Source organism: Palaemon carinicauda, unplaced genomic scaffold, assembly GCF_036898095.1.
Source record: "Palaemon carinicauda isolate YSFRI2023 unplaced genomic scaffold, ASM3689809v2 scaffold65, whole genome shotgun sequence".
NCBI classification, from domain to species: domain Eukaryota; kingdom Metazoa; phylum Arthropoda; class Malacostraca; order Decapoda; family Palaemonidae; genus Palaemon; species Palaemon carinicauda.
The window spans coordinates 306,564-324,585 of record NW_027171927.1 but is presented as its reverse complement, the minus strand read 5'-3'; the positions used below and the strand labels follow the sequence as shown (position 1 = coordinate 324,585).

The 18,022-nt window shown below is 46.8% G+C and overlaps 1 protein-coding gene across 1 annotated transcript in view; it reads left to right on the top strand.

Annotated features, from left to right (window-relative positions):
* Window positions 1–18,022, top strand: part of LOC137637311 (zinc finger protein OZF-like) — a 222,055-nt gene that overhangs the window by 37,755 nt on the left and 166,278 nt on the right. The window contains exon 2 of the mRNA XM_068369549.1: window positions 11,975–12,115. The gene's annotated coding sequence lies outside the window, so the exon portion shown is untranslated. The remainder of the gene's footprint in view (window positions 1–11,974; window positions 12,116–18,022) is intronic.

The window sequence follows — 18,022 nt, the reverse complement described above, 5'->3', positions numbered from 1 at the left end:
CCAACGACTGGTTTATCTAGGCATGTTGTTAGACACCAATCTCCACAAAGTCTTTCCATCAGACGACAGGATAGCAAGGCTGAGGAGGATGGCGGAACCCTTCCTCAGGCAAGGAGAGCTTCCCGCCCAATCGTGGTTGCGTCTCTTAAGTCACCTGTCCTCCCTGGCTCGTCTGGTTCCAAACGGCCGCCTCAGGATGAGATCCCTGCAGTGGCGGCTCAAGTCCCGGTGGAATCAAGGATCCGATTCCCCGGACGTATAGGTCCCGATAGGATCTTTGGAACAGGCGGACCTGCGGTGGGGGCTGGTCGAGGAGAACCTACGAAAGGGAGTGGATCTTCTCGTCCTCCCCCCGGAGTTGACACTGTTTTTGTACGCGTCAAAAGAAGGGTGGGGGGCGCACATTTTGAACCAGAGGACCTCAGGCCTTTGGTCAGAATCAGAAAAGTACCTGCCCATCAACCTGCTAGAGATGAAGGCCGTCTTTCTGGCTCTTCAGCAGTTCCAACGGACCCTGGCGGGTCACTCCGTGGTGGTGATGAGCGACAACACCACGGTAGTGGCTTATATCAACAAGCAGGGAGGTACTTTTTCTCAGCAGCTATCCCATCTTGCAGTAGAAATTCTGAGGTGGACCGAAGTCCACTCGATAACACTATCAGCTCGCTTCATTCCTGGCAAGAGGAATGTGCTCGCCGACAGTTTAAGCAGGGCTTCGCAGATAGTGAGTACCGAGTGGTCTTTGGATCCTCAGATAGCCAACAAAGTCCTGACTTTGTGGGGTTCCCCGACCGTGGATCTGTTCGCGACAGCGTTGAATTTCAAGCTGCCTCTGTACTGCTCCCCAGTCCCGGACCCCAAGGCACTCTGGCAAGATGCTTTCCAACAACGGTGGGACAACATGGACGTGTACGCCTTCCCACTGTTCTGTCTGATGAGAGGGGTGCTCAACCGGACCAGACTATCGGTCAACTGTTCGATGACTCTGATAGCTCCGCTATGGCATCACGCGGAATGGTTCCCGGATCTTCTGCAGCTCCTGACGGAGCTCCCGAGAGAACTTCCCCCACGACATGAGCTACTCAGACAACCACACTCCAACATACCTCACAAGGGCGTGGCCTCGCTTCGGCTTCACGCCTGGAGACTGTCCAGCATCTCCTCACGGAGAGAGGCTTTTCGCAACAGGTTGCGGAGAGAATGTCTCGGCACCTGCGAAAGTCCTCTGAAGGAGTACCAGGCGAAGTGGAGAGTCTTCTGTGGTTGGTGTCGTGGGAGGGGTATCTCTCCACTCGATGCCACTATTCCAGCAATAGCGGAGTTCCTCTTGTATCTGCGGGAGGAAATGCGCCTTTCTGTCGCAGCAGTGAAAGGCTATCGCTCAGCCTTAAGCTTGGCTTTTAGGCTGAAAGGTTTGGACATTTCTTCCTCGCTGGAACTCTCTCTACTCATACGTAGCTATGAGCTTACCTGCCCTCAGTCGGAAGTGAGACCTCCTTGGAACGTGGTTCAGCTTCTCAGGACTCTTAAGAGACCTCCCTTCGAACCATTACACCAGGCCTCTGATCGCCACCTGTCTTGGAAGACGGCTTTCCTGCTCGCTTTGGCTTCGGCCAAGCGAGTTAGTGAACTTCGTGGTCTCTCGTACGACATCGCCCATTCAAGGGGATGGGGTGAGGTAACGTTCAGGTTCGTCCCTGAGTTTGTTTCCAAGACTCAGAATCCTGGAGTGCCGGATCCACGGTTCGACTCTTTCAGGATCGCGAGTCTCCGTTCTGTAACAAGCGACCCAGACCAGCTGCTACTATGTCCAGTGAGGAGTCTGAGGTATTACTTGAAGAGAACAGCTGCAGTTCATCCTTAAGTGCGAGCATTGTTTGTTAGCACAGGCAGGACGAAGAGGAGGGTCACCAAGAAGACCATCTCGGCTTGGATTCGAAGGGTTATCTATCACACCTTGAATCCAGACACTTCTCCGTCACGTCGCCCTAGGGCACATGACGTCAGGGGCGTTGCTACATCCCTGGCCTTCAAGAGAAACTTCTCTGTGACGCAGGTGCTTCAAGCTGGGGTCTGGAAGCGTCAAACGACCTTCACAGCCCACTACCTGCAGGACGTGACCCACAGGAGCCTCGATACGTTTTCTATCGGCCCTGTGGTGGCTGCACAACAGCTGGTCTAACCTCAGGCTCCTTTATGGACAAGTAGCAGTAGGTTGAGGGCGTTGTTACCCGGTTTTAGTCTGCGTGAATGAAAGAGTATGTCTGACCCTTACTTCTTTCTTCATTCTCCCCTCTCTTGGGGAAGCAGCATCCTGGCCTTCGCATAGGTGACCTCGACCTCTGCAGGTAACCCATGCTTCCTTGTGCTCCTAGTATTAAGTTTAATACTGTCGCGTCTCCCATACCCTGACGAGGTGGTATTGGGAACGTCCTATCCTGGATTCCTATCTAAAGGTCTCAAGGTCAACTTCATAGGACGAGTCACGCTTTCCTCCACACACAACTTATGTAGGCCACTCGTTCCTAGCGAAGCAAGGAACTTGTGAGGTGCAGGGGCTCCTTTTCTCAATTGCTACTCACTAGGAGGCGGAGCCCCCGGGTAAAGACAAAGTCAGTAAGGCTGGGGACTTTCCACCCTTCCTAAGGGGTAAGTCACCCAATGTAAATAGCGTAGTTTGTATTTCGGTTACGGAACAAATGACAAATTCGGAGATAATTTGTATTTTTCCCAACCATACAAACCTTAGCTATTTACACATATTTGCCCGCCAGCCCTGACCCCCAAGTCAAGTCCTACCTCTAAGTGAAGTGAAGCAAATCACCGGTGTATGGGGGGGAGGGGTAGCAAGCTACCACTCCCCTACCCCCGCTAACTAGCGCGGGGGTAGTTAACCCTTGTTAAAAACTATTGGCTCGTTATTTCAGCTACGCTGAAAAGTAAACCCAATGTAAATAGCTAAGATTTGTATAGTTAGGAAAAATACAAATTATCTCCGAATTTGTCATGTTTACGCCTTTCCCCTGTTCTGTCTCATGAGAAGGGTTCTCAACAAGACCATATCATCTAAGAACCTGTTAATGACCCTCATAGCTCCGCTATATCATCACGCCAAATGGTTCCTGGACTTTCTTCATATCCTGACGAAGGTTCCGAGAGAGCTCTCTCAACAACACAATGTACTCAGACAACCACACATGAACGTCATTCACAAAGCCGTAGTATCCCTGTGACTTCACGCCTGGAGATTATCCAGCATCCCCTCCCTCAGAGAGGCTTTTTGCAACAGGTTGTGAAAAGGATATTGGGATACCTTCGAAGGTCTTCCGCTTCAGTCTACCAGGCCAAGTGAACTTTCTTCTGTGGTTGGTATCATGGAAAGGGCTTTCTCTCCCCTTGATGCCACTATTCCAGCAATAGTGGAGTTCCTCGTTCACCTTCGGGAAGAAAAACTCCTTTCGGTCTCGGCAGTGAAAGGCTACTTCTCAGTAAGGCTGAAAGTAGTTAATATTTCCTCTTCGTAGGAATTTTCTCTCCTCATACAGAGTTTCGAGCTTATCTGCCCTCACTCGGAAGTTATACCATTTCCATTGAACGTGGTTCTTGTCCTTCGGTCCCTGAAGGGAGCCCCCTACAAACCATTACGCCAGGCATCAGATCCCCACCTGACTCTGAAGACAGTTTTCCTATTTGCATTGGCCTCGGCCAAGAGAGTTAGCGAATTTCACAGTCTTTCATACGACGTCTCCCACTCAAGGGTATGGGGAGAGGTAATGTCTGGCTTTGTCCCTGAGCTTATCGGCTAGACTTAAAATCTGGGAGTAGCAGAGCCTAGATTTAGGCCGTTCTGGATTGGGAGTCTTCATAACATAACCGATGATCAAGATTAACTGTTACTTTGTCCAGTAAGGAGTTTGAGGTACTCTCTCAAGAGAACAGCAGCAGCTCACCCCCGAGTGTCAGCACAGAGAAGGTGAAAAGGAAGATCACCAAAAACACCATCTCTGTTTGGATTCGTAGAGTCACTGACCTGGCCCTGAATCTTGATCCTCCTCCAGAGACGAGACAACCCAGAGTTCATGACGTTAAGGGCATCAGCTCGTCCCTAGTGTTCAAGAAGAACTACTCTGTAATGCAGATCTTACAAGCCGGCATGTGGAAGTGTCTTAAGACCTTCACCCCCCACTACCTGTAAGACGTGACCCACATGAACATAGAGATGATCTCCATTGGCCCTATGGTGGCTGCACAACAAGTGGTTTAAATACCTCAGGCTCCTTGAGGAACAAGTAGCAGATGGTTAAAGGCAGAGGGTACCTGGGATTAGTTTAGTGTGGGATGAACGTTAAGAATGACTGGCTCCTTCTTTCTTTTATTTTTCCCTCTCTTGGGGAACAACACCTACGGTCCTCTGCAAGTTTGTCTCCTCTGTCTGCAGGTAAAACCATTCCCTTGCATAACCTATCGTAGAAATAATGCTTGTTGCATCCCCATACCCCCTGACAAGGTAGGATTGGGTAACGTCTATGTTTCATTCAAAGAGTCCTATGTTTCTGAGGAATCTTACCTAGACTAGTCACACCGCTAGTTTCACACAATCACACAGATTGCTCAGGCAGCTAACCAAGTTTTGCACAGATTTTAGTGAGGTATCAGGGTTTCTCCTTATTACATGTGGAGCATGTACGGGGAAAACCCTTGGTCAAACACCAGCCAGTTGGTTTGGACTTCCACCCTCCTAAAGGGTGATTCTTCCCTAATAAAGAGCAAAAGGGTTTGTATTTAATGTCGGAACAAATAACAAATTTGAAAGTAATTTGCATTTTTCATAACAATACAAACCTTAAGCTCTTTGGCCCACCATTACTTGTACTCTTGTAAGTCCTGGTTGCCATCAAAAGTGACGAGACAACAAAGGTGTGTGTGACCAGGGTAGCAGGCTACCCCTCCACCCCCGCTAACTAGTGGTGCGGTAGTTACACCTAACTAAAAGCCTTATGGGTAGTCCTTCACTTCCCTGCAATTATATCCCTAATAAAGAGGTCAAAGTTTTGTATCATTAGGAAAAATACTATTTTCAATATTAAACTTACCCGATAATCATGTAGCTGTCAACTCCGTTGCCCGACAGAATTCTATGGAGGGATACGCCAGCTATCACAATACTAGAAGGGGGTGTATTTACCAGCGCCACCTGTGGCCAGGTACTCAAGTACTTCTTGTTGACACCTCCTTAATTATTCCTCTGTCGTGCTTCTGACAAGACGTTCTGGGATACGCTTATGTTCTTGGAGTATTTTCACGACTTTGGTGAAGTATTTCTCTTTGATTTCGGCTGTCGCTTTACTGGAAACTTCTATATTAGCTTAGTTAGCTTTTGGAATTAATTTGATTAATTTTGGTGACGAAGAGAGTATGAACTCTCGTTCACCTTTCAATGGCCGACCCTTCCCTTAGACGGAAGTGTTGGTGTCTAAGAGAGTATAGACTCTCTTTCTTAATTTTGCTTAACAAAAGTTATAGATTTATTTTATATCTCTCCGCCTCTTATAGGCCTCTTCGATTAACTTCCTTTTATTATAAACTTATTAAAATTAATTTTTATATTTGTTTATATTCGACCTTCCTAATAGTAGGCGGTCTTTTCTTGGTACCAAAGTTAATTAACATTGAGCCCGTCATTTCGGTTTTACCTGTTAACATATTATGCTATTTTAATGTCTTTGAAAGAATTTCTTTGATAGTCTCGTACTTTTTCAAAGTTGAACTAACGTTTTGTTTGTCTCTGCAGTTGTTGACGTTCAGAACGTTCAACTTGCACTCTATCGTTACGATAGAGAAAGAATGTTCACGGTTTCACATTGCAGTAAGAGTAACCGTGTCTAGCGTTTTGTTCATTCTTTCTTAACTTAATGGTTTTGATCCTAATAAAGGAACTTTTCATTTTGGGAAATATTTCAGTTTTTTCCTTTAACAATAATATGTTAACGATATATATGATTGGGCTCTTCTCTCAGGTTCTAAGTCAAGAGAGAGAGAGAGAGAGAGAGAGATAGAGACGGAGGGAGAAAGAGGATAAACGTTTCACTCAAGCCTGCCAGGCGTACGAGTAACGTCGTTATCGTTTTTGCTCTTCTCCCTAGTCTCTTTAGGGGAAGAAACTAAACGTTTCTAGAGTGATCTAGTGTTTAGTCTCTTTCCAGCCACTGAATTATCTTTCATTAGATTTTTCTGTTACATTGTAATTCTGTTTTCGCAATTACTAACTTTTGAGAAGGATAGAATTGCGTGTTTCAGGTACAAACCACTTAAAGTTTCGAGTTCAGTGAAATAAGTGCAAACAGAAATCAAAGTGATAAGTGATTAGCGCAAAGTATGTCAGTGTTATGCGTGAGGGTACTTTTGTGCGCGCCAGTCGTCCTCCCAGTCCGGGACCTCTTGCAAGCTCCCAAGCCCAGGGGAGAAGCAATGTCGAAGGGCATAAGGGTTCAGCAGGCCTTGATCGGCGCACAGAAGTATTCTCGGTGGTTGTGGGCGTGTCTTACCGAGACCGTCACTCCCACCCGCAGACGATTGAGCCCTTATTTTGCTCGTCTGCAGAAGAGATTAGGGGAGAAAATAAAGGCAGAGTAACGCTGGTCTCAGGTCTCAAGACCTCTTAAACGTTAAGTCCAGACCTATGCCAGACGTACGAAGTTAAAGTTCACAACCCGAATGCAGTCATTGGGTTAGCTCTGACTCTCCTCAGTCATCAGTTGATTACACTCCGCCTAAGAGGAGTAAGGTTCTGCCACAACAGATCTCTGCTGTTAAGGCTTTACCTCAGCAGAACTTAGGTCTGCCGACCCCAAGTTAACTCTACTGCAGTCCATACAGTCACAACTTTCGGTCTTGATGCGTGAGTGTCGGGCTGAGAGTGTTGCGCCTCCGCCTCCGCCTACACTCCCCCCCGCCTATGATCGCTCCGCCTGATCACAGTACCACCTGCCAGGCGTACGATGTTGTGAACTCTACTACAGTCCATGCAAGCACAGCTTTCGGACTTGATGCGTGAGTGTCGGGCTGAGAGTGTTGCTCCTCCGCCTCCGCCTACACTCCCTCCACCTACACTCGCTCCGCCTGATCACAGTACCATCTGCCAGGCGTACGATGTTGTGGACTCTTCTACAGTCCATGCAAGCACAGCTTTCGGACTTGATGCGTGAGTGTCGGGCTGAGAGTGTTGCTCCTCCGCCTCCGCCTACACTCCCTCCACCTACACTCGCTCCGCCTGATCGCAGTACCACCTGCCAGCAGTTCCACCTGCCAGGCGTACGATGTTGAGCCACGTGCTGAGTTTGCTGTTCCCTGTGGTGTTCAGCCTCCGCCTTCCTTAAGGCAACCTTTACATTGGGATCAGGAGGATTATACCTCTCTTCCTCCGCCTCCACTTGCTGCTCCACCAGTGATGCAACACTCGGTTGAGGTACAACAACCTCTCCCGTCCATGAGTCAGTCTCCTCAGCTCTTGCTGCAGTGAGCTCAACCCTCCACAAGGCAAGCACCACAACACCTTAGCCTTGCGCCTCAGGAGCCTCAGCTTGCGAGACATTTACCTTGTTCTGCGCAGCCTCTTCCTCATCGCGCTCCGCTCACACCACAGGAACTGGAACTTGCTACTCCGCTTCCGCCAACCGCTCAGCAAGCGCAACCCTTGGGTTCAACCACTCATGCTAGGAGTCAGCCTCCTCCACCCATGCGCCTTCCTTCTGCTTGTCTTTTATTCAGCCTTTGCAGACTGAGCCTCAGGTGTTCCCTCATCGGAGTCTTGAAGAGGAAACCACAACTATTGTTGTTCCAGCTCGTTCTGACTCTGCTGTTCAGCATACCTTACCTCCATTTTCATACCATGGTTTAAACCCCATGCAAGCATGCATAAAGCACTCTAGCACTGGTCATGGAATTTCTGAGAAATGTTAAACGCCATGCACACGCTCTGCTTTCCTTACAGCAGGCTCTGCTTACAGCAGGCTCTGCTTACTACATGCTCAGCATTCAGCATGCTCTGCATTCAGCATGCTCTGCATACAACATGCTCTGCATACAGCATGCTCTGCATTCAGCATGCTCTGCATACAACATGCTCTACATACAGCATGCTCTGCATGCAGCATACTCTGCATACATCATGCTCTGCATACCTTACCGCATGCTTCTCAACACATCTTGGGTTGTTGCCAACTCACTAGACTGTCAAGCAGTTTCATAACGTTGCCTTCTAGTCTGCTGCTTTTGCACCAGTGAACCCTCACTCAGAGAACTTAGCTTTTCTAGGATAAGGTCCCTGTAGATGAGAAAGTTCTTTTCTCCCTCCTTCTGATATTCCCTTGAGGACTCTGTCATTTGGAGGGAGCCTTTAGCTGCATAACCTCTTATGGACTTTTATTTAAGCATAACATGCTTACAGGGAAGGTAATGGTTCCACTTCAGCCGCTAATCCCGTCTGTTACCACACCTGCTCCCATAGACCTTGAGCTGTGTTGCATGACATGCAGTCCAAGCTTAGTCCTTGTTAGAGGATTTTTTGTTTACGGAGTCAATGTGTCACGGGGAAGACGTTCAACAACCAACAGAAGGGACTTGTTGTGACGCAGTGCGGCAACCTCAGCAACCCGTTAAGGAGTTGTCTGTACGACCCAGACAGTCTAGACAGATTCGGGTTGTCACTGTACTTCCTCGCTTGCCCATGATTGACAGTTTACAGACTGTGCAGCAGTATCATGATCTTGTGTCCGGCTCCGTCAGACGACTGGCTTTTAAGAGCTCCCACAAGTCGTCGCTGTCTGGAGATTTTCAAATGGACTATGGATCTGACCAAGGAACTGGGCCTCCTGGTCAATTTTGAGGAGTCTCAGCTCGTTCCATCCCAGACCATTGTCTCCTTGGGTATGGATCTTCAGAGTCGAGCTTTTCGGACTTGTCCGTCGGCCCCAAGGATCTTCCAAGCCCTAGAATGCATCCAGAGCATGCTGAGAAGGAACCGATGCTTAGTCAGGCAGTGGATGAGTCTAACAGGGACACTTTCATCGCTGGCCCTGTTCATCGAGTTAGGGAGACTCCACCTCCGCCCCCTTCAGTATCATCTAGCTGCTCACTGGATAAAGGACATGACGCTAGAGACGGGCTCAGTTCCTGTTTCCGAAGAGATGAGGTCTACTCTAACGTGGTGGAAGAACAGCATTCTTCTCAAGGAAGGTCTACCATTGGCTGTTCAGACCCCCGACCACCGTCTCTTCTCGGACGCATCGGACACGGGCTGGGGTGCGACACTGGATGGACAGGAATGCTCGGGAACATGGAATCAGGAGCAAAGGACACTTCACATCTATTGCAAGGAGTTGTTGGCAGTTCATCTGGCCTTGATAAACTTCAAGTCCCTCCAGCTTAACAAGGTGGTGGAGGTGAACTCCGACTACACCACAGCCTTGGCTTACATCTCCAAGCAGGGAGGGACTCATTCGAGGAAGTTGTTCGAGATCGCAAGGGACCTCCTCATTTGGTCAAAAGATCGAAAGCTCACGCTGGTAACGAGGCTCATTCAGGGCGATATGAATGTCATGGCAGATCGCCTCAGCCGGAAGGGTCAGGTCTTCCCCACAGAGTGGACCCTTCACAAGAATGTTTGCAGCAGACTTTGGGCCCTGTGGGGTCAGCCAACCATAGATCTATTCGCTACCTCGATGACCAAGAGGCTCCTCTTGTATTGTTCTCCGATTCCAGACCCAGCAGCAGTTCGCGTGGATACCTTTCTGCTGGATTGGTCCCATCTCAACCTGTATGCATTCCCGCCGTTCAAGATTGTCAACAGGGTACTTCAGAAGTTCGCCTCTCACAAAGGGACACGGCTGACGTTGGTTGCTCCCCTCTGGCCCGCGAGAGAATGGTTCACCGAGGTACTGCAATGGCTGGTCGACGTTCCCAGGACTCTTCCTCCTAGAGTGGACCTTCTGCGTCAACCTCACGTAAAGAAGGTACTGTACACCCAAACCTCCACGCTCTTCGTCTGACTGCCTTCAGACTATCGAAAGACTCTCAAGAGCTAGAGGCTTTTCGAAGGAGGCAGCCAGAGCGATTGCCAGAGCAAGGACGACATCCACTCTCAGAGTCTATCAGTCTTAATGGGAAGTCTTCCGAAGCTGGTGCAAGGCCAATGCAGTTTCCTCAACCAGTACCACTGTAACCCAGATTGCTGACTTCCTGTTACATCTAAGGAACGTAAGATCCCTATCAGCTCCTACGATCAAGGGTTACAGAAGTATGTTGGCAGCGGTTTTCCGCCACAGAGGCTTGGATCTTTCCTCCAACAAAGATCTACAGGACCTCCTTAGGTCTTTTGAGACCTCAAAGGAACGTCGGTTGTCCACTCCAGGCTGGAATCTAGACGTGGTCCTAAGGTTCCTAATGTCATCAGGATTTGAACCGCTCCAATCAGCCTCTTTTAAGGACCTCACATTAAAAACTCTTTTCCTCGTGTGCTTAGCAACAGGTAAAAGAGTAAGTGAGATCCACGCCTTCAGCAGGAACATAGGTTTCACATCTGAAACAGCTACATGTTCCTTGCAGCTCGGTTTTTTGGCTAAAAACGAGCTTCCTTCCCGTCCTTGGCCTAAGTCGTTCGAGATCCCAAGCCTGTCCAACATGGTGGGGAACGAACTGGAGAGAGTACTTTGCCCAGTTAGAGCTCTTAAGTACTATCTAAGAAGGTCAAAACCATTACGAGGACAATCAGAAGCCTTATGGTGTGCTATCAAGAAGCCTTCTCTACCAATGTCTAAGAACTCAGTTTCTTACTACATCAGGCTTCTGATTAGAGAAGCAAATTCTCATCTGAAGGAAGAAGACCTTGCTTTGCTGAAGGTAAGGACACATGAAGTGAGAACTGTGGCTACTTCAGTGGCCTTCAAACAGAACCGTTCTCTGCAGAGTGTTATGGATGCAACCTATTGGAGAAGCAAGTCAGTGTTCGCATCATTCTATCTCAAAGATGTCCAGTCTCTTTACGAGTACTGCTACACCCTGGGTCCATTCGTAGCAACGAATGCAGTAGTAGGCGAGGGCTCAGCCACTACATTCCCATAATCCCATAACTTTTTAACCTTTCTCTTGAATACTTTTTATGGGTTGTACGGTCGGCCAAGAAGCCTTCCACATCCTTGTTGATTTGGCGGGTGGTCAATTCTTTCTTGAGAAGCGCCAAGGTTAAAGGTTGTGATGAGGTCCTTTAGTATGGGTTGCAGCCCTGTATACTTTAGCACCTTTGAGTTGATTCAGCCTCCCAAGAGGAACGCTGCGCTCAGTAAGGAAGACGATCTTATTAAAGGCAGAGTAACGGTTCAAGTCGACTTCCTTACCAGGTACTTATTATTTCATTGTTATTGTGGATAACTGATTATATGAAATACGGGATACTTAGCTATCCTTTAGTCTTGTACACTGGTTTTTCACCCACCCCCCTGGGTGTGAATCAGCTACATGATTATCGGGTAAGTTTAATATTGAAAAATGTTATTTTTATTAATAAAATAAATTTTTGAATATACTTACCCGATAATCATGATTTAATCGACCCTCCCTTCCTCCCCATAGAGAACCAGTGGACCGAGGAATAATTGAGGAGGTGTCAACAAGAAGTACTTGAGTACCTGGCCACAGGTGGCGCTGGTAAATACACCCCCTTCTAGTATTGTGATAGCTGGCGTATCCCTCCATAGAATTCTGTCGGGCAACGGAGTTGACAGCTACATGATTATCGGGTAAGTATATTCAAAAATTTATTTTATTAATAAAAATAACATATTACTTAGAAATTTGTCATATTTATTATGTCCCCTTTCTTCAAACAAGTAGAGTCAGGCAATGTATGGATTATAAACGGGCTCACCCCTACAGTGTACTTATCTATTCATCTTCCATTGAAATCTTTTACTCCTTCCAGCACTGATTGCCCAGGTTGTCATCCTATGAGGAAAACGAGGTGTCAGGCTGCCTCTTGAGTTGTTGTAGTTGTATGAGGCACATGAGGTCATCCTGGGACAGTAGCCAGCCAGTTGGTTTGAGGTCTTCAACCCACCTTAAGGTGAGTCTCCTACGTAAAGAACAGAAGTTTGTATGCTGCACTGGAACAAATGACAATGGTTCCGTAACTGGGATACAAACCAACGCTATTTATAGGGGATTTTTGGGCTCAGGCCATGTCGTCCTGATGGAAGTTCCTTATAGGTAGCTTCCTTAGGTATATTTGACTACGGTGATATTCCCAGAGAATTTTACGTTAAGGTATCCAGAATTCTAATTCCTGGAGCGAATATCCCTAATAAATCTAAATGGGATATCGCATTCTTGACACGTCACATAGCTATCTACACCTCGAACAGAGTTAACACTTCGAGGGGTCAAAGTGGCAAGAAAACGAAAAGCGAGAATGAAAGGAGAGCCGTTAATAAGGTACCTCTCCTATCCCGTTTCGAGTGCGTATACAATGCCGCCGACGGCGCCATCTCTATTCCTTTACGCGTAGCTCATCCACTCGGTGTTTTCCCTGTGGTTCTCTCGTTTTTTGGAATTTTTCAACTTTATGATGCTCTCTCCAACCTCTTCTGCCTCTGGAAAGTTGAGTATTAGCTTTATTATGTATAAATGTAAGCTCTTGGTGTTTTGAATTATATCAAAAGTGATATTAACGTAACAAGAGCTGTTGCCTACCGGAGGCGTCTTAGGCGCTGTCGCTCACTATGCCTGGGTCATTTAGTTAGCCAGAGCGACATTCCCGGTGATTGCTTTATTAAATTTAGCTTTGTTTTAGCGCAGCTGAAATGGTGAGCCATTAGAATTTAACTAAGGTGTATTACCCCAGCGCTAGTTAGCGGGGGGGGGGGGGGGTAGGGGAGTGGTAGCTAGCTACCCCTCCCCCCCTCACACACAGGTGAATGCTCACTTTCCCTTTTGGCTCGGACTGGGACAGACGTCTCTGTCTTGGTCCTCGCTTGGCAGCCATTGTTTGTTTTGTCTTTACTTAATCGCTTACTTTTCTTTTACTCATTATACAGTGAACCCTCGTTTATCGCGGTAGATAGGTTCCAGACGCGGCCGCGATAGGTGAAATTCCGCGAAGTAGTGACATCATATTTACCTATTTATTTAACATGTATATTCGGACTTTTAAAACCTTCCCTTGTACGTAGTACTGTTAACAAACCACCCTTTAATGTACAGAACACTTAATGCATGTACTACAGCACCCTAAACTAAAACAGGCACAAATATTAAAGGCGATTTTATATCATGCGTTTCCTAAACACCTAAAAAGCACGATAAAAAATGGCAACCAATGTTTTGTTTACGTTCATCTCTGATCATAATGAAGAAACAAACTCATTTAGTGTACTGTACACATATATGTATAGGTTAGTTTTTGCATCGATTATATTGATTATACAGTACTGTATGTTGATTTTTTTATTACCAATGTTTTAGTTTACGTATTTTTCTTAGGACTTCCAAATGAAATGTTTTTCTTTATGACGCCGCCTGAAACGACGGCGTCATAAAGTACTGTACGCTCAGTAAACAACCACGCTCAGAACAAACAAGGCATTTAACGCGCATGATGATAGTGATAAATAATGATACAGTACAGTATTTACAGTAAAAGCATTTACAAAATATGTTACCTTACAAATATAATTTACCGTATCTATATAAAATCATACAGTACTGTACAGCACATACAGTATTGTACGTAGCAAAGCAGGAAAACAATTTACGAGAGAGAGAGAGAGAGAGAGAGAGAGAGAGAGAGAGAGAGAGAGAGAGAGAGAGAGAGATTGTTTTACGTACGTACAGTAAATGTAAATTTTAAACATAAAAAATCAATTTACGAGAGAGAGAGAGAGAGAGAGAGAGAGAGAGAGAGAGAGAGAGAGAGAGAGAGAGAGAGAGAGAGAGAGATTGTTTTACGTACGTACAGTAAATGTAAATTTTAAACATAAAAAATCAATTTACGAGAGAGAGAGAGAGAGAGAGAGAGAGAGAGAGAGAGAGAGATTGTTTTACGTACGTAAATGTAAATTTTCAATATTAAACTTACCCGATAATCATGTAGCTGTCAACTCCGTTGCCCGACAGAATTCTATGGAGGGATACGCCAGCTATCACAATACTAGAAGGGGGTGTATTTACCAGCGCCACCTGTGGCCAGGTACTCAAGTACTTCTTGTTGACACCTCCTCAATTATTCCTCTGTCGTGCTTCCGGCAAGACGTTCTGGGATACGCTTATGTTCTTGGAGTATTTTCACGACTTTGGTGAAGTATTTCTCTTTGATTTCGGCTGTCGCTTTACTGGAAACTTCTATATTAGCTTAGTTAGCTTTTGGAATTAATTTGATTAATTATGGTGACGAGAGAGTATTAACTCTCGTTCACCTTTCAATGGCCGACCCTTCCCTTAGACGGAAGTGTTGGTGTCTAAGAGAGTATAGACTCTCTTTCTTAATTTTGCTTAACAAAAGTTATAGATTTATTTTATATCTCTCCGCCTCTTATAGGCCTCTTCGATTAACTTCCTTTTATTATAAACTCATTAAAATTAATTTTTATATTTGTTTATATTCGACCTTCCTAATAGTAGGCGGTCTTTTACCGAAGTTAATAAACTTTGAGCCCGTCATTTCGGTTTTACCTGTTAACATATTATGCTATTTCCGCCACAGAGTTTGAAAGATTTTCTTTGACAGTCTCGTACTGTTTTCAAAGTTGAACTAACGTTTTGTTTTGTCTCTGCAGTTGTTGACGTTCAGAACGTTCAACTTGCACTCTATCGTTACGATAGAGAAAGAATGTTCACGGTTTCACGTTGCAGTAAGAGTAACCGTGTCTAGCGTTTTGTTCATTCTTTCTTAACTTTATGGTTTTGATCCTAATAAAGGAACTTTTCAGTTTTTTCCTTTAACAATAATATGTTTTAACGCTATATATGATTGGGCTCTTCTCTCAGGTTCTAAGTCAAGAGAGAGAGAGAGAGAGAGAGATAGTGACGGAGGGAGAAAGAGGATAAACGTTTCATTCAAGCCTGCCAGGCGTACGAGTAACGTCGTTATCGTTTTTGCTCTTCTCCCTAGTCTCTTTAGGGGAAGAAACTAAACGTTTCTAGAGTGATCTAGTGTTTAGTCTCTTTCCAACCACTGAATTATCTTTCATTAGTTTTTTCTGTTACATTGTAATTCTGTTTTCGCAATTACTAACTTTGAGAAAGGATAGAATTGCGTACTGTATTTCAGGTACAAACCACTTAAATTTTCGAGTTCAGTGAAATAAGTGCAAACAGAAATCAAAGTGATAAGTGATTAGTGCGTGAGGGTACTTTTGTGCGCGCCAGTCGTCCTCCCAGTCCGGGACCTCTTGCAAGCTCCCAAGCCCAGGGGAGAAGCAATGTCGAAGGGCATAAGGGTTCAGCAGGCCTTGATCGGCGCACAGAAGTATTCTCGGTGGTTGTGGGCGTGTCTTACCGAGACCGTCACTCCCACCCGCAGACGATTGAGCCCTTATTTTGCTCGTCTGCAGAAGAGATTAGGGGAGAAAATAAAGGCAGAGTAACGCTGGTCTCAGGTCTCAAGACCTCTTAAACGTTAAGTCCAGACCTATGCCAGACGTACGAAGTTAAAGTTCACAACCCGAATGCAGTCATTGGGTTAGCTCTGACTCTCCTCAGTCATCAGTTGATTACACTCCGCCTAAGAGGAGTAAGGTTCTGCCACAACAGATCTCTGCTGTTAAGGCTTTACCTCAGCAGAACTTAGTGTCTGCCGACCCCAAGTTAACTCTACTGCAGTCCATACAGTCACAACTTTCGGTCTTGATGCGTGAGTGTCGGGCTGAGAGTGTTGCGCCTCCGCCTCCGCCTACACTCCCCCCCCGCCTATGATCGCTCCGCCTGATCACAGTACCACCTGCCAGGCGTACGATGTTGTGAACTCTACTACAGTCCATGCAAGCACAGCTTTCGGACTTGATGCGTGAGTGTCGGGCTGAGAGTGTTGCTCCTCCGCCTCCGCCTACACTCCCTCCACCTACACTCGCTCCGCCTGATCACAGTACCATCTGCCAGACGTACGATGTTGTGGACTCTACTACAGTCCATGCAAGCACAGCTTTCGGACTTGATGCGTGAGTGTCGGGCTGAGAGTGTTGCTCCTCCGCCTCCGCCTACACTCCCTCCACCTACACTCGCTCCGCCTGATCGCAGTACCACCTGCCAGCAGTTCCACCTGCCAGGCGTACGATGTTGAGCCACGTGCTGAGTTTGCTGTTCCCTGTGGTGTTCAGCCTCCGCCTTCCTTAAGGCAACCTTTACATTGGGATCAGGAGGATTATACCTCTCTTCCTCCGCCTCCACTGGCTGCTCCACCAGTGATGCAACACTCGGTTGAGGTACAACAACCTCTCCCGTCCATGAGTCAGTCTCCTCAGCTCTTGCTGCAGCGAGCTCAACCCTCCACAAGGCAAGCACCACAACACCTTAGCCTTGCGCCTCAGGAGCCTCAGCTTGCGAGACATTTACCTTGTTCTGCGCAGCCTCTTCCTCATCGCGCTCCGCTCACACCACAGGAACTGGAACTTGCTTGTCTTTTATTCAGCCTTTGCAGACTGAGCCTCAGGTGTTCCCTCATCGGAGTCTTGAAGAGGAAACCACAACTATTGTTGTTCCAGCTCGTTCTGACTCTGCTGTTCAGCATACCTTACCTCCATTTTCATACCATGGTTTAAACCCCATGCAAGCATGCATAAAGCACTCTAGCTCTGGTCATGGAATTTCTGAGAAATGTTAAACGCCATGCACACGCTCTGCTTTCCTTACAGCAGACTCTGCTTACAGCAGGCTCTGCTTACTACATGCTCAGCTTTCAGCATGCTCTGCATTCAGCATGCTCTGCATACAACATGCTCTGCATACAGCATGCTCTGCATTCAGCATGCTCTGCATACAACATGCTCTACATACAGCATGCTCTGCATACAGCATACTCTGCATACATCATGCTCTGCATACCTTACCGCATGCTTCTCAACACATCTTGGGTTGTTGCCAACTCACTAGACTGTCAAGCAGTTTCATAACGTTGCCTTCTAGTCTGCTGCTTTTGCACCAGTGAACCCTCACTCAGAGAACTTAGCTTTTCTAGGATAAGGTCCCTGTAGATGAGAAAGTTCTTTTCTCCCTCCTTCTGATATTCCCTTGAGGACTCTGTCATTTGGAGGGAGCCTTTAGCTGCATAACCTCTTATGGACTTTTATTTAAGCATAACATGCTTACAGGGAAGGTAATGGTTCCACTTCAGCCGCTAATCCCGTCTGTTACCACACCTGCTCCCATAGACCTTGAGCTGTGTTGCATGACATGCAGTCCAAGCTTAGTCCTTGTTAGAGGATTTTTTGTTTACGGAGTCAATGTGTCACGGGGAAGACGTTCAACAACCAACAGAAGGGACTTGTTGTGACGCAGTGCGGCAACCTCAGCAACCCGTTAAGGAGTTGTCTGTACGACCCAGACAGTCTAGACAGATTCGGGTTGTCACTGTACTTCCTCGCTTGCCCATGATTGACAGTTTACAGACTGTGCAGCAGTATCATGATCTTGTGTCCGGCTCCGTCAGACGACTGGCTTTTAAGAGCTCCCACAAGTCGTCGCTGTCTGGAGATTTTCAAATGGACTATGGATCTGACCAAGGAACTGGGCCTCCTGGTCAATTTTGAGGAGTCTCAGCTCGTTCCATCCCAGACCATTGTCTCCTTGGGTATGGATCTTCAGAGTCGAGCTTTTCGGACTTGTCCGTAGGCCCCAAGGATCTTCCAAGCCCTAGAATGCATCCAGAGCATGCTGAGAAGGAACCGATGCTTAGTCAGGCAGTGGATGAGTCTAACAGGGACACTTTCATCGCTGGCCCTGTTCATCGAGTTAGGGAGACTCCACCTCCGCCCCCTTCAGT